Consider the following 17,334-nt stretch of genomic DNA (forward strand, 5'->3'; position numbering starts at 1 on the left):
GGTGGGGGGGGAGATACACGGTTTTGATGGACAGGTCTAGCAGCCAATGGAAATACTCGTTAAAGAGATTGAATGATTTTTCATCTTTTTATTGGTCATTTTGATATTCGCTGCTAAGGACAGACAGAGATTTATACCCATGTAAAAAAACTCCGCCAAGGACGGTCCCAAGCCCGGCTGCAAAAGGAGGAGGGTTGGGCGTGGGGCTAGCTACCCCACCCTGTAAAAAAAACCCCTAGCTACAGAAACGCCAACAAGAATACTAACAGACACCACGGACCTGGGAGAAGATGGACCTCCAGCTGGAAGGCGTATGACGTCGGACGGTGAAAGCCAGAGTCATCTAGAAGCCGTCGGGCCGAAGACCATCGTCTCCACCAGGACCACCACTACCATCGCTACATGGAACGTCCGGACCATGTATGAGACTGGAAAGACAGCGCAAGTGGCCGCAGAGATGAGGAAGTTTAACCTCACCGTCTTAGGAATCAGCGAGTCAAGGTGGACTGGCTCCGGGCAGAAGCGACTGACTTCCGGCGAGTTACTGTTGTACTCGGGACACGAGCAGGAAGAAGCCGCACACACCCATGGAGTGGCCCTGATGCTTTCCAAGTCGGCACAGAGAGCGCTCATTGGGTGGGAGGCGCACGGACCACGGATCATGACAGCCTCCTTCCATACAAAGAGGAAGAGGATCAATATGGACATAATCCAGTGCTACGCCCCGACGAACAACAGTGAAGAGGAGGAGAAGGAGAACTTTTACAACAGACTGTCAACCACCATACAAGACAGACCAAAGAGGAACATCGTCATCGTAATGGGTGACTTCAACGCCAAGATCGGCAACGACAACCGAGGGTACGAGGAGATCATGGGGCAGCAAGGGCTGGGCGAGATGAACGAAAACGGGGAGAGATTTGCCGATCTATGCGCCGCAAGTAACCTGGTCATCGGAGGAAGTGTTTTTCATCACAGGAGGATACACAAGGCGACTTGGGTGTCACCAGACCTGTCGACGGAAAACCAGATCGACCACGTGTGCATCGGGAAGAAGTTTCGCTGCTCTCTTCAAGACGTACGCGTCAAACGAGGAGCAGACGTTGCTTCCGACCATCATCTCCTTGTGGCTAGATTGAAGCTGAAACTGAAGAAGAACTGGACAGGGGGGTCCAGCCAACGACAGCGCTATAACATCGCTACGCTGAAAAACAGCAAGAAGAAAGACGAGTTCAAGGTCACCCTCTCCAACAAGTTCCAGGTCCTAGAAGAGCTGCTTGAAGATGAGACGATAGAACAGAAGTGGCAGAAAGTGAAAGAAGCGGTGACTTCAACATGCCAAGAAGTTCTGGGCTTCAAATCTTACACACACAAGGAATGGATCTCAGCAGAGACGCTACAGAAGATAGAAGAAAGAAGAGAAAAGAAAGCAATGGTGAACAACAGCAGAACAAGAGCAACAAAAGTAAAAGCACAAGAAGAATATACAGAAGCTAATAGAATTGTCAAGCAAAGCATCAGAGTAGACAAGCGGAGTTACATAGAGTCACTGGCAATAGAAACAGAAGAAGCAGCGCATCAGAACAGCACCAAGGACCTGTATCCCATCATCAGGAAACTATCTGGAAAGTTTGCCAAGCCAGAGAGGCCAGTAAAGAACAGGAATGGAGAGGCGATAGCAGACGAAGAAGGACAGAAGAAGAGGTGGATCGAGCACTTTCAGGAGTTACTTAACAGGCCAGCTCCTGCAAACCCACCGGAGATACCGCCAGCCGAAAGCGACCTGCCAATCAGGTGCTGTGCACCCACGAAGGAAGAGATCCGAAGCGCCTTCAAGCAATTGAAGAACGGCAAGTCTGCAGGACCTGACAGCATCCCGGCAGAAGCGCTAAAGGCGGACGTCGAGACCAGTGTGGAGCTCCTCCACCCACTCTTCTGTAAAATCTGGGAAGATGAAGAAGAACCAACTGAGTGGAAAGAAGGCTACCTCATTAAACTCCCCAAGAAAGGTGACCTCAGTTCTTGCTCCAATTACCGAGGGATAACGCTGTTGTCCATCCCAGGGAAGGTGTTTAACCGCATCCTGCTTAACAGAATGGAAGACGCTGTTGACCCGCAGCTTCGTGACCAACAAGCCGGCTTCCGTAAGGAAAGATCGTGCACGGACCAGATCGCAACCCTGCGCATCATTCTGGAGCAGTCCCTAGAATGGAACTCGCCTCTCTACGTCAACTTCATCGACTACAAGAAGGCGTTTGACAGCGTCAACAGGCAGACCCTCTGGAGACTACTGAGACACTACGGAGTGCCAGAGAAGATTACCAACATCATCAGGAAGTCATATGAAGGAATGACCTGCAGAATAGTGCATGGCAGACAGCTCACCAACGCCTTCGAAGTAAGAACTGGAGTGAGGCAAGGCTGCTTACTCTCGCCCTTCCTGTTTCTGCTGGCCATAGACTGGATCATGAAGACATCTACAGACCAGAAGCGTAACGGCATTCAGTGGACACTTTGGAAGCAGTTGGACGATCTAGACTTTGCCGATGATCTGGCTCTCCTCTCCCATACCCAACAACAGATGCAGGAAAAGACCAGCATCATTGCGGACAACTCAGCTAGATTGGGCCTTAGCATCAACAGAGGGAAGAGCAAGGTGTTCAAGATCAATGCATCTAACGAGACACCCATCGCAGTCCAGGGTGAGGCGCTGGAAGAGGTGGATAGTTTCACCTATCTCGGCAGCATCCTGGACAACCATGGAGGAACAGATGCAGACGTCAGAACCCGCATCGGTAAAGCACGAACAGCCTTCCATCAGCTGAAGAACATCTGGGGATCCAGCGAGATCAGCATCACCACCAAGATCAGGCTCTTCAACACCTTAGTAAAGCCAGTACTACTCTACGGAGCAGAGACCTGGAGAACCACCGCCATCACCATGAAGAAAATCCAGGTCTTTATTAACACCTGCCTCAGGAAGATCTTAAAGATCCGCTGGCCCGACAAGATCAGCAATGTAGAACTGTGGCAACGAACAAAGCAGCAGCCTGTTGACCAAGACATCCTTCAGAGACGCTGGCGATGGATTGGCCACACCCTCCGCAAACCTACATCAAACATCACCAAACAATCCCTCACCTGGAACCCTCAAGGGAAGAGGAAGAGAGGACGGCCTAGAAATACCTGGCGCCGAGACCTGGATGCAGACGCCAACCAGATGGGCAAGACGTGGGGACAGCTGGAGAGACTCGCCCGGAACCGTGATGCCTGGAGAGAGCTTGTCGGCGGCCTATGTCCCAGACGGGACCACAGGCGGAAATGAAATGAAATGAAAAAAAGTGAAAACTGCTTTATGTTTTTCATCAGACAGCAACGATATGCTATATAGTGGAAGCCAAAAGACCAGTAGTGAAAATGCTTTTATTTTTATTAATGGGATTTTACTGAATTGAAATTTAATAATCAGTTTAAAAATTAAATAAAAAAGTAAATGGCTGATTTGTATAGCTGTGTGTCATCTGCATAACAGTGGAAATTTTTTATAGATACTAATAATAGATAATAATCCAGGTATGCCTTCTGTATCAGGTACTAAATAACCATGATGATTTTTATTTAATCAGGAATAATCGCCGAGGCACCTGACTTCTGTGAAGAGATTAAACGGAGCTCTTACGTGGGCACCTTATTCCCTTATAGTGACCATCTGCGAGAAGCGAGGATCACCAATCCTGCTTTATCCTCTTAGTCACTTGACTAGTGGAAGAAGGCACGGCACAGATGAGAAACTTCTGGTTATACTGATTTGTTTTTGAAGGAAAGATTTTGCAGGGAATAATAAGGAGCCAAGACAGGAGTCATAGGATGAAACTGAGAATCTAAGAAGATGACTGTGGAATATCTGTGATAAGTAAGGTTTGCTTTAACTCAATCTAATTTAAAAAAGCTACGGATCATTTTCATTTGGTTCATAAAAAATGGGATGCTCACCTTTGAAAGGTCAGCTCTGTACTGGAGTCTACAACCACAGCCAGAAAGATCTGCAGCTTCAAAGCAGCAGTGACTTCTCGTCTAACAGGACAGAAGTACAGAGCTGGACCGAGACAGGTGAAGTTCTCACTGGACCAGCGGTTTCAGAAGAAGAAAGCAGTGCTGCACCACTCCAAGGTAAAATATCTGCACCCAGTGACGTGTTATGTGAAACTACTACAACTGCTGATGAAAGTGTTGATGTACCAGAGACAAACTCACAGGAGGAATTACTGACCGAGGAAACAACAGACATGAAGGATAAAAACGGCAGCAAAACAGCCAGGAGGAAAAGAGGCAAAGAAAAAGTGTCGGTTTTCTTAAAAGAGCAGCAATTGATCAACAAACAGCTTACAAGTACCTGAAACCCAATTCCCCCAAATACGAGTCCCTGCTAGGACTCTTGGACAAGACAACCCAAACCCAACTGTCTATACAACCTTTGGTGGATTTACTAGTATTACAGTATGAGGAGATCATCCAGACCTTAGAGGAAATGACGACTCAGGGGGAACAATTGCTGGACCTTCGCAAAGACATGGCCGACTGGCCGACGGCACAAAAGGATCGACAGATAGACCCAGACATCCGAGAAGATGATGTGAATTCAGATGAAACCCCTCCAGACCTACCGCAGATGCTCCAACACTTCATTGACGAAATGAAGCAAGTTGGAGATTCACTGAAAGGACTTGGTGACGCCGCCATAGAGGAAGCAGCTGAATATTTTGGCTCAGTCTCACAACTGCTGGGGGAAAAACTGGCAGGCCAAGAGAACAGCTGAGGAACAATTGAATCAAGTGTTGGCTAGTGTGGAAGCTGCCAGCTTAGGGAAGTCCAGTCCAGAAGACTCCTCTCTGCACAGCGAGGACAGCGGCATCGGTGCAGACAACGACTGCCAGATCGGTTCAGCACGAGTTCGCGTCCATCGCAAAAGCTCTGGGTCTGGAGCCAAACCTGGTTCTTCCACTGGACATCCTGAGAATCCTGAAGATTCACCTGATCAGCTTAGAGAAGATAAAGGGGATAAAAATGATGAAGATTTTGCTGATGATGATCATGCTGACAACACGCCTGATGTGAAAGAGGAAGTACAAGATGAAGTGGAAATGAATAGTAATTTGGAAGCCAAAAATATGTCGATTCAGTCTCAGAAAGACCTCAAAGCGCAGCTTCAGTTCAGCCTACAAAATAACTGGCCAGACAATAGTACTGTTGATCAGACTTATCGAAAAGATAGAAACATCAGACGACCCCAAACTGTAAATAACCCCCCTGTACCTTGTCCAGGTAAACCTATGTATCCTGGTTTGAGAGGCACATGGAGGTCACAGTCTGCTGATTGCTTATACAGTAAAATAGACTACATGGTGCAAAGGCAGGACAGATGTCAGAGCATCAAAAAAAACAAGACGGCACAAAGTCCACAATATGGAAACAGGGTAACAGTTAAACCTAACCTAGTTCCTCGCTTGCCTCCTGTATTTGTACCTGAACCACCTGGGAAAAATGCTGTCAAACGACTTATCTGCACCTTCAGCCAGGGGGTACAGGACACGTCCAACCACAAGCCCAGCAACAGGTCTGCAAGATTTAGAAGCAGAAGGGTCTTTCCTGCCTGCATTAACTAACTACAGGGCAAGTGTTTCCACCACTGACCACAACAATTATCCTCCTGAAAAGGAGTTCTCGGTACAGCCTGAGGAAGTGGACGCTGACAGTCTTCCACCTCCTCCACCCGAGGTACTAATGGACAGCTCCTTTAACAGCAATGATGATTGCAATCCAAGACAGGATCGTGGTAGAATTCAGGGACTACGAGTGTCACTACAAACGGTACCTTTGCTTCCCAGCCAGGACAATAATTCAGAGGGATCTCTGACTGACTGCCACATTTGCTTCAGATAAACAGGAAGCTGACAGACTTTTCCAGCATTCCCATAAATTCAGCCCAGGAGATTACACTACTCCACCGGCCTCCAGGGCCCAAATTCCACCCTCAAGTTACTCTGTACGCCACAGAGATCCAAGTCTACCCACTGTATCTTCATCTTCAACCTGTCCTGTTCAGTGTGAAACCTTCACAGCTCCACCATCTTCATGTGTCCAAAGCTGGACCAGAAAAAGCAGTGATGATGAAAACGGATTTTTGTTGGCCTCTAATTCATCATCATTTGGTAGCGCTCAGACCCAGCTGAAGACTCAGTCGTCCTCCCAGGCTCTGACACCTTCCTGTAGGTCCACATTACCACGACCGTGGGGAGAGGTATCCAGAGGGAGACTGCAGAGTTCCTGCTCTGGCCAGACCTTTACAGGAAGTTGTTTTTTAGCCTACAGACCAACTCCCAGGCAGCGACCATCTTTATCCAGTGTCTCAGAACCACACAATGAAGGCAGTGATGATAATACGTCAGCCAGTGAGAGGTAAACGTGTCCCAACACATAAAACACCATGTAAACGATGTGCTATAACTTTCTTTAACGTAACAGGACATGCTGCAGGATTGAAAAATGTTCTAATCAGGTCAGATAAATATCATGGTGAGGAATGTGTGTTCTGTTTTTGTGGTGAATCTTCATGCCATCAAGATGATCTGCAATCACTATAAAGGATCTTTATGTGAAAATGTGTGTCAACCCATCTGCAATACACTATATGGTCAAAAGCATGTGGACACCCCATCCTAATTATATTTATGGGACCATCCAACTACAGGCCTTGATCAGGGGCAGTTGTGGGGCTTGACTGGCAACCTGATTACTAACCCAGTACCTTAACTACTGAGTTACCACCACCCTAGGTATTATTGAGTCCTGGTGTAGCCATACCAATCACTCTAAGTGTGGTTTAATGTGTGTGGTGTGGAAGAACTCCAGTTGAATGCACATCCTGTCCCAAACCACACTCCACACCTTTTTTAGAATTTGGAATTCTGACACACTTCATGACCCTGTTGAAAGCCCTTCTAGAAAAGAGGAGTGAAGAAGAGCCCTTGGTTTTGTACCGAGAGGTTCAACAAACGTTTGTCCATATAGTGTGTGACAGTGAGGTAAATTAGAGGTAGACGTGTAAGAACCTCATGAACCTCAATAGTGCTTTTTTAGTCAACTATTAATAAAGACACTGCGCTCCAGGTGAGAAGATTCGTGAGTGTTTATGTAAGAACCAAGACGCTTCCACATTAGCTGCTGAACCGTTCTGAACTCGTGACCAGGATGCAGCGTGGAGCTGCAACACTAGCGCATTCACCTAGTCTGATTGGGAGGATTAAGTTTAATCCCCCTAGATTAAGATTTACCTGATCATGACTGAACAACAGCTTAGACGCCTGCCCTGCTGCCTTACATACAATTCCCCTGCATTCTCCAAACCCAAAGCTGAATAATAATAATAATAATAATAATAATAATAATAATAATAATCCTTTCAATGAGTTTTACTATTAGCTTCACTGCATTTGAAAATCTTGGCCTTAGCAGATACTTCAGAGCCAAAATAATGCAGCATGGTGTGCCACAAGGTTCTGTTCTAGGGCCCTTTTAATCTTCTAAAATATGTAACAGAGTGTGTAACTATTTAAATAAATAAGAGTTATTCTAAACAGTTTATTCAGACTGAGCAGCTCAGAAAAACTGAGTTTTGGATAGATAAAAATAAATAAAATACATTTAAAAATGATTTTTGATTGTTTACTTATTCTGTCATAATTCTTTTGGCTGCTCCGGTATATTAGGGGTCAACACAGCATCTGTATCTGGTCTTTACATAGCTTGGCACAGCTTTTATTCTGATACAACCCTCCTGTTTCTGTCTGGGCTTGGAACCAGCACTTACAAGTGCACCTCCTAGTGCTGTTTTGACCATCCAAACCCTGGATCCCCAGATCTCAACAGTAAAGGACAAATGTACCACTGTGCCAACCGAGCGCCGCTTTATTCTGTCATTATAAGATCACTGATTTAATTCTTGACCTTAATGCTTGTTTTGTAAAACCAAAACTTCACTTAAGGACTCAGCCGTAACCCTCAACACTACTTTCATAATTCTGATATAAACTTTTCTCTTAAATCTCATCTGTTCGGTGAGTAAAGCTTATAATAAAATAATCAGTGAATGTCGGTAAGTTTGTAATGATTCACCTCTGTTGGATCTGATCACAATGGTTGCTCTTTTATCTTTGCTCTTTTCTAGAAGAGACTTGGAGCAGGACAGTGTTTACAGCGCAGCAGGTCGAACCCGAGTCCAGCCAGATTAAAGATAATCAGGATTAAGTCCTTTTTTAACCTCTCCATCATTCTGAGGGGCGATTTTAAAAAATACGTCCAGATGCTGAAATAGGAGACACTTTGTTGTCAGGTGATCATGTGTTTATATAATGGTGTAATTATTTGTGTTTGGATGCAAATTTGTTAGCGTTTTTATGTTAATTAAATGTAATACAGGTCACTTATTACGAAATACTTGCTGCTATTTAATACAAGATTATAAAAGGTCCTTGTTTTTGATTGGCTGACAGGTGTATTAAGTAATAATAGGACAGATCTAGGATAGAGCCAGTAAATAGTTTAAACATGACCAGTTTTCCATTAATATTATTAGATATTTTACAAAAAAAAAAAAAAAAAAAAAAAAAAAAAAAATATATATATATATATATATATATATATATATATATATATATATATATATATATATATATATCTATATATATATATATATATATATATATATATCTTATATATATATATATATATATATATATATAAGAGCTGAAAATAAATAGGCCAACTGCCGTTAGCACTGAAAGGAAACGTGCTTATATGTGTGTTGCCCTCTCTTCTTGTGAACCACAATGGGACCAGATCATACATAGCAAACAGGCCCATCCTTCTCATTGAGTAAGTGAATTTTGTTTGTTTTGTGTTTTAGTATACATTTATAGAAATATATATTTTTATGTTGCCTGGGTCGCGTTAAAACATCATGGACAAGATGTGGGTCACCAGAAAAAAGTTTGAAAAACCCTGCTGTATTGAATGCAGTGTAGTGGTTCATTTTGTATGTTCTTAGTTCCACCTAGTGGGGAATAAAAATGGCTGCACTGAGAAAAATCTAAAGTTGTGCATGAAATCCTCTTTTCTTCATGGGATCATAGAGTCAGAGTGAGCATCTCAGTGTCAGTGTAGCAATCCTCTTAAACCCAAGACCTAAGAGTCCAGTAGCCCAAGAGTCCAGTAGCCATGAATTGAGTATTGGGGGGACCAACTCTACTGGGGGTCCCTGATGTTCTAAACATTTCTGCCAAATCAACGACTAATGCTAGAAAGTTCAACAGGTTTATTTGTCATTTTTATGTCAGTATATGTCCCTCACATTTGAGAATTGGGGTGTTCCCCTAATATATATTGTGATTATTACAGCTCTTGGGGTACCGTATTTTTTGATGTTGGTTAATTTATTGTCAGCTACATACAGATAATTTAGTGTTTGGTGGTTAAAGTTTGGGTTTTAAAACGTTTAAGTTTGATATCTGTGTTTTGGACATGTCTTCTACAGGAAACTCTCATCTGCACATTTATTTTAAAGCTGTTTATATCTAATTATTACAAATAGTGACATGTATTATTTTACTTTATGTCACTAATGTATTATATGTGCATGCACACTGTAAAAAAAAAAAACTGGGTGCCAAACAAAAGCCAGCCACTGTGGGACAGCTCGGTGTGACTGGGCATTACTGCTGGCAGGGACACAGGGAAGAATGTGGGTATTATTTCAGACTGGTAGTGAACTCATGCTCTCTCTGGCCCTAGAGCACGAGATTTAGCTTCCCTTAAGAGCTTTAACTTCACACTTTAATAATATCGTTCACAAATGTTAGTCATGGCCGTGCATTAGGCTCTCATCCCACATGTTAACAGAGCGTGGGCATGAATTATGCATATTGATAAGGTCACCAGCAGCTCTCTGTAGGGTTGTTTGTTCTAACACACTGTTTGTTTGCTGTACAGGCGCCATGGCAGAACTCGGTGCAAAGCATTTTCTGAAGAAACACCAGGCGGAACTTATCAAAAGGACAAGAAATCCATTAGGTCTGGCTGATGTTCTGCGTGGGAAGGGCATTATTAAAGCTGAAATGTATTCTAACATCAAAAGACAGACAACCAGCCAGAAACAAATGAGAGAATTATACGAGCACCTGAACAGCGAGAAAGCCTATCAGTGTGTTTATGATTGGCTAAAAGAGAACGAGTCTGATTTAATGAAAGAACTGGGTAAGCCTGACTTTTGAGTTTTGTTTTTAAATCATAATAATAGAACTAATAGAATTAATTGCTTCTGTGATTTTGTTCCAGCTGACGACTGTGTTTTAGATAAATACCTCTTCCCCTTACCAAGTCCTAATGGTCATTAGTTGATGGTAACCAGTAACCAATGGGCATATATAGTGATCCTTCAGAATAACACATCACTGAGTGTGAGGTCAATAAGTTTTCATGCTTTACTGAATCAAAAACCAGCCCAACATAACAAACATGGCAGTAAAACAGTAACATCAAAAGAATTTGGTCACTTTTAGCTTTAAAACTAATAATTATTAGACAAAAAAGAACATACTTGTTATGAATTGTTGCTACACCTGCCGGTTTGGAGATGGGGGGGGGATTCATCTGATCCCAGGGGTGCAAAGTTAAGCATTTTACTGGTGTAGCTTGATAACAAGTTCTGTAGAGAACTTATTCACTAAAGGAGCCGAATATTAACTGCTGGCTGTAAGAAATGACAGAATTGATCATGATCATTGGTTTGTTGGTTGATTTATTAACATTTCTAACAGAAATGAGGTTGACAATGCCGAACCAGAGAGTAAGTCACAGTAAAACTCTGACCTATAGGGCTGAGGTCCCCAATCTTTTTTGCACCATGGACCGGTTTTATTTAAGACATAATGTCACGGACTGGCAGGGTGGGAGGATTTAAAATAAAATAACTATGTAACTGTGTAATAACTAACTCACAATAATGGAAAATCAGCTTTTTTCAATGCAACAAGACGCAGCTCCCACCTAGTGGTGATAGGAGGCAATAGCGCCTGAAGTGTGTTGAAAATTGGCGCAGTGTTTTCATTGCTATTGTAGCGTCTCTAATTATTTTTTCTTTCTGTGCGGCCCAGTAATAAATGACCCACAGACTGGTAGCGGTCTTTTTTTTGCGCAACGAGATCTGATCTGCACATCAGTTCAGCATGGCAGAAGCTCAAGTTATGCCTGGTTCACACTACATGATTCTAGCCCTGATTTTCGCTCGGTGACGGGTCGGTGCTGGATTCGGGAGGAACTCGGTGTTCGCTCTGCGATCAAAACTCGGCTCTCAATCAATGTGAGAAACAGCGAGGGGAAACACAGGGGCGAGGTTGTAAACAGGTGGTTCAGGAGCGGAATATAGTTTCTATCAGAATACATCAGCACACGCGAGTTTTACAGTATTTCTGACCTGATCGTTCTCTACAAAACAAAATATTTATTAACCTCCAACTCACTATAGAACAAGCCATGCTGCTCGTGTTGCCAAATCCACTCAGATTCATTTATTTCATCGGCGCACAAACTTTCATCTCTCGCTACTTGTTGATGTGCATGTTTGGACGTGGTATCATTAAACCTTTCATCACTTCTCACGTGTGTTTTCGTGACAGAACGTAGTTTTGGAGAGCAGAGAAGCTCACCTGTGATTCCCCCTGGTGATAGATGGTGTAGTGTAAAAACCCCCATCGCCGATCAGTCGTGTAGTGTGAACATTACAGCGACCAGGTGTTAATCAGAGTGTCGTGTCGTGTAAACTTGGCATAAGCTGTTCAACAGCCAGGTGTATGTTTACATTACATTTACAATGTTGTAGCGTGTCAGACATATAAAATAATAATAAAAAATGAATGTTACTGTTTTCTGTTTTGGAGTAATTATTTATGTAAACAAAATACACAAATATTTTTAATAATGAAAATATTATGTTCTTTGTACAATTAGCACATTCGTTCTCTGAACATCTGTACATATTTAAACAAAACCTGTTAATGTAACTCAAATATGCCTAAATGTGTTGAATCGAAATCGAATCGAATCGGGACCTTGTGAATCGAATCGAATCGAATCGATCCAGGAAATTAGTGGCGATACCCAGCCCTACTCTTTTCCAGACATTATTTATTTCATATAACTGATTTGGCTGAAACACTTAAAGTAAATCATTAAAATACCTTTATACATTTAGTCATTTTTAGGTATATTAAGGTCTTGCTTGATGATTTGAAGGTATTTGTGATTTTTCTGTGTGTGTGTTATTTTTCCTTATATGTTTACACAGGGAAGAGGTTTAGGAGTCAAACAGAGGACGGCGTGGATGAACCAGATAACCGTCTCAATAATTCTCCAAGTAAGTAAAAACTAAATTCTTACTAACCCACTAAAATCTATTAATGCTTTAATGTCGTCATCCCATCCAGGGTATTCCTGCCTTGCACCCAGTCTTTCCTGGTGAAACCAGACCATCCGCGACCCTGACCAGGACGACAATAAAAAAATTCAAAACTACGGCAATCATTTATTAATCTGTAATTGAGCAACACAGACGGGTCACGTTTAATACATGACAGTAAAAAGAAGAATGTGTGATGTGTTACTTCCCTTAAATCTTTATTTAACTGATAAAAGTACAAAGAAAAGATTCTTAATGTTTCACTGATCAACCTCATTCTAGTTTGTAAATAGAAACACGTTTAGAATTTGATGCTGTAACTCCAAAAAAGTCAGGACGGGGGTGTGTTCCCTACCAAGTCCCATCAGCATTTTTATTAATGAGACTTTTTAATGCGTCTGGAACTGAGGACACTGATTGTTGCAGTGTTTCTTGTGGATCTGGACTGCAGGCAGGCTGGTCAAGCACACACACACTCTGTGTCTAGGAAGCCGCACTGTTGTAGTGCAGGCAGAATGAGGCCTGGTATCACCGTGCTTAAATAACTACGAACTTCCAAAGAAAAGATGCCTTGATGGTAACTTGTATCTTTGTTAAGTCCCAAAACCCTTCTCCACTTCAACATTCTGTAACTTTTATTGGAATGTGTTATACGCATCAAATTCAGGGTTTGGGTTTCAATAATTCGGTCAAAGAAAAGAAACCATTGCAGAAAATTATTTAAAGTGTAGTACTGTCATGATATGTGTGCTGTGACAAATTATCTGCCCCTTGTCTTATATTACACTTTTTTAAGAGGTGCAAAAAAACTAAAAGTTGCAAATATGCAAAAATAAAATAAACCAGTAAGGACACAAATTCCTTTTTACGATAATGTGTTCCCTACCAGTGTTTGCAAAGCTTTGACCTTCAACTGCAGTAGCCAGTGTACAAATGAAAATCTGATACACTGTGTAAACAACTACATTATCTACATTTCAACAGATCTCAAGACCTTATCCACCATGGCCAAACTGGAAGACTGGGTCTCTGATCCTGAAAACAGCCAGAAACTGATTGATGACCTGGAGAAGAAGCTCAAACAGGGTGAAATTGAGGCTTTGAAAGATTCTCTGAAGGATAAGAAGCTGAAAAAGAGTCTGTGTCTCACTGCTAAAGAGATTAACGAGATCAGTCGTAAAAAAGAACTAAAGTTGTTTCTCGAACAGAGAAAAAGCTACATTTCCTAAATCGATGTTAGGGTTGTTTTTTGAAAAGGACAAAGACCACGTTACAGCTGCAAAAGTATCGATGTTGGTAGAAAATGATGATGATTAAGAGTTCATGCAGATAAATGCAGAAGAGTCAGGCAGCAGTAGATATGGATCGTCATTTAGCTTGACTGACCGCTCACTGTCACAAACTAATGATCAGTTACAGGTTGTGACAAGCCTTCATACCATCAGTCACCCAATAGTCACTGGCGTTCCATGTAGTGAGAAGAAAACTAGCGACAGTGAGTCCAAAAACGCTGATCTGGGCTGTGTATCGCCAGCAGAGGAGCTTGGTTCTCGATCATTACAGACATGTGAACCAACAGTGGTCCAGGAGAAAGATAAACTTCTACCAACAGAGGACCTGCAGGAGGTACAGTTTAAGAATACACCTCAAATATCAGATGTTCCGAGATCTGAGAAAAATTTTTATGATGGTCATCAGAATAAGTGTTTTGGTACCTCTCTACATGCAGTAGTGGACGAGCCAATGAAAAACAAGGGGCTGCAAGATCTTAAGATCAAAGCAAGAAGTGGTTCTGATGTCCCAAAGCATCCATATGTTCTTCATGGTGATCAGAATAAGTGTTACGGTACCTCTCTACATGCAGTAGTGGATAAGCCGATGCAAAATGAGGGGCTGCTAGAACTCCAGTGTAAGGAAAGATGTGGTTCTGATGTCCTAAATCATCCAGATGTTTTTGATATCCTTCAGGACCAGAATGAGCATTATGTTACCTCTCATCCTGCAGCAGCAGGTGACCTGATGCAAAACGGGGGACTGCAAGATCTTCAGTTCAAAGAAAGAAATGGTTCAGATGTCCTAAAGCATCCAGATGTTCTTGATGGTGATCAGAATGAGAATTACGCTACCTCTCCACATGCAGTAGTGGACGAGCCAATGGAAAATGAGGGGCTGCAGGATCTTAAGATCAAAGAAAGAAATGGTTCTGATGTCCCAAAGCATCCATATGTTCTTGATGGTGAACAGAATGAGCATTACGGTACCCCTCTACCTGCTGTAGCAAACAACCTGATGCAAAACGAGGGACTGCAAGATCTTCAGTTCAAAGAGAGAAGAGGTTCTGATGTCATAAAGCATCCAGATGTTCTTGATGGTGATCAGAATGAGCATTACGATACCTCTCCACATGCAGTAGTGGACGAGCCAATGCAAAACAAGGGGCTGCAAAAACTTCAGTGTAAAGAAAGAAATGGTTCTGATGTCATAAAGCATCCAGATGTTCTTGACAGTCATCAGGACCAGAATGAGAATTATTGTACCTCTCTACCTGCTGTAGCAGATGACCCAATAAAAAACGAGGGGCTGCAAGATCTTCAGTTTAAAGAAAGAAAGGTTGATATCTTAAATCATCCAGATGTTCTTGTTGATAATCAGAATAAGCATTACGGTACCCCTCTACCTGCTGTAGTGGATAAGCCAATGCAAAACAAGGAACAAAAAGATATTCAGTTCAAAGGAAGAAGTGCTTCTGGTGTCCCAAATAATCCAGATGTTCTTAATATCTATCAGGGCCAGAGTAAGTGTTATGGTACCTCTCTACCTGCTGTAGCAGACAACCTATTGCAAATCAAGGGGCTACAAGATCTTCAGTTCAAAGAAAGAAATGGTTCAGATGTCCTAAAGCATCCAGATGTTCTTGATGGTGATCAGAATGAGAATTACGCTACCTCTCAACATGCAGTAGTGGACGAGCCAATGGAAAATGAGGGGCTGCAAGAATTTCAGTGTAAAGAAAGAAGTGCTTCTGATGTCATAAAGCATCCAGATGTTCTTGATGTTGATCAGTGTTATGGGACCTCTTTACCTGCAGTAGTGGATAAGCCAATGCAAAACGAGGGGCTGCAAGATCTTAAGATCAAACAAAGAAATGGTTCTGATGTCCCAAATCATCCAGATGTTCTTGATGGTGAACAGAATGAGCATGACGGTACCTCTCTACCTGCAGTAGTGGATGAGCTAATGCAAACTGAGGGGCTGCAGGGTCTTCAGTTCAAAGAAAGAAATAATTTTGATGTCCCGAATCTTCCAGACAATCATGATTATGATCAGAATATGCGTCACTGTACCTCCCTACCTGCATTAGCAGATTTCCTGATGCAAAACAAGGGACTGCTAGATCTTAAGTTACAAGCAAGAAGTGGTTCTGATGTCCCAAATCATCCAGATGTTCTTGATGTTGATCAGAATAAGCATTACGGTACCTCTCTACCTGCAGTAGCAGGTGGCCCAATGCAAAACCAGGGACTGCAAGATCCTAACTTAAATGAAAGAAGTGCTTCTGATGTCCCGAATCATCCACATGTTCTTGATGGCCATCAGGGCCAGAATAAGCATTATGGTACCCCTCTACCTGCTGTAGTGGATGAGCTCATGCAAAATGAGGGGCTGCAAGATCTTAAGTTCAAAGAAAGAAATAGTTCTGCTATCTTAAATCATCCAGATGTTCTTGATGGCCAGCAGTGCCAGCTACAACCAGTAGAAGAAAGCATGGATGTGCAGGAGACGGTCAGTGAACCAAATATGCAGTTTTACAAAAATTCTTTAAAGCCTCTGCAGCCTGATGGTCTGTTTGAAGCAAATCACAGTAAAACTTAATTTTCATCCCGTTTTCAAAACACATCAGTCATGCAGCTCCAGTCTGAGGGTCGAGATGATGCACGGCTAGAGGAAAACATGGACATACAAGAGAACGTGTATGAACCAAATGAGCGTTTTAACCCCACGTCTGTTTACAGTAGGTTTAGTGATCCAGCTGTGAGTTCTGTGACTGGTGCAGTGAAGGATCAAGATAAAGTACAGTCACTGGGTCATGCTGAAAGTTCTTCAAAACTATTTGCTACAGACATTACAGGTCAACCCTTAAACCAAAGTACACCTTTAAATGAGACCAAGAAAAGAAACAATAACAGAAAGAAAGTGCTGAAGGAAAATAAGCTGAAGAAGATGAAGAAAATGACGGAGCGGGACATTGTGCTCCGTAACTGGGCTATGAAACAATGCAGCGGCAGTGAGGGGGAGATAAAGGAAGTATTTGATTGTATATTGATCAGTGATGTTGTGGAACACAGCGAGTACTCGTTTCTAAAGGCTGAAAATGTCATGAACTATAAGAACCCAAAAACTGGTGTAAATAAAATGATTTACCTCACTGATGAGAAAAAGTTCTCAATCGACACACAAACTCTGCTCCAGTATCACATGTACGTGTGTGACATTCCATCGACGATCGTCTTAGGTCCTCAAGAGGAAGAGAGGAGCATCGACAGGTCTTTCACTATAGACCCGTATCTGTGGTGCATTTCAAAGGTTTTTGTTCCTGCTCTTGCTGTGTACAAAAACATCCAGCAAAAGAAAAAGCTGTACTCTCTGATTTGAAAACGTGCAAAGATCCGAAGCCATCCGGTCACATTTAATTGTACAGAATTTTTAAAACATTTTCTTAAAGCAGAACTAAATGAAACACGAAAGTATTCATTAAACGAGTTATAATCACCTTCAATGCCACCACCCACTTGGAAGGACAAAGGTCAGGTGGGGTCACTTACAGC

Source organism: Trichomycterus rosablanca, chromosome 9 (assembly GCF_030014385.1).
Source record: "Trichomycterus rosablanca isolate fTriRos1 chromosome 9, fTriRos1.hap1, whole genome shotgun sequence".
Taxonomy (NCBI): domain Eukaryota; kingdom Metazoa; phylum Chordata; class Actinopteri; order Siluriformes; family Trichomycteridae; genus Trichomycterus; species Trichomycterus rosablanca.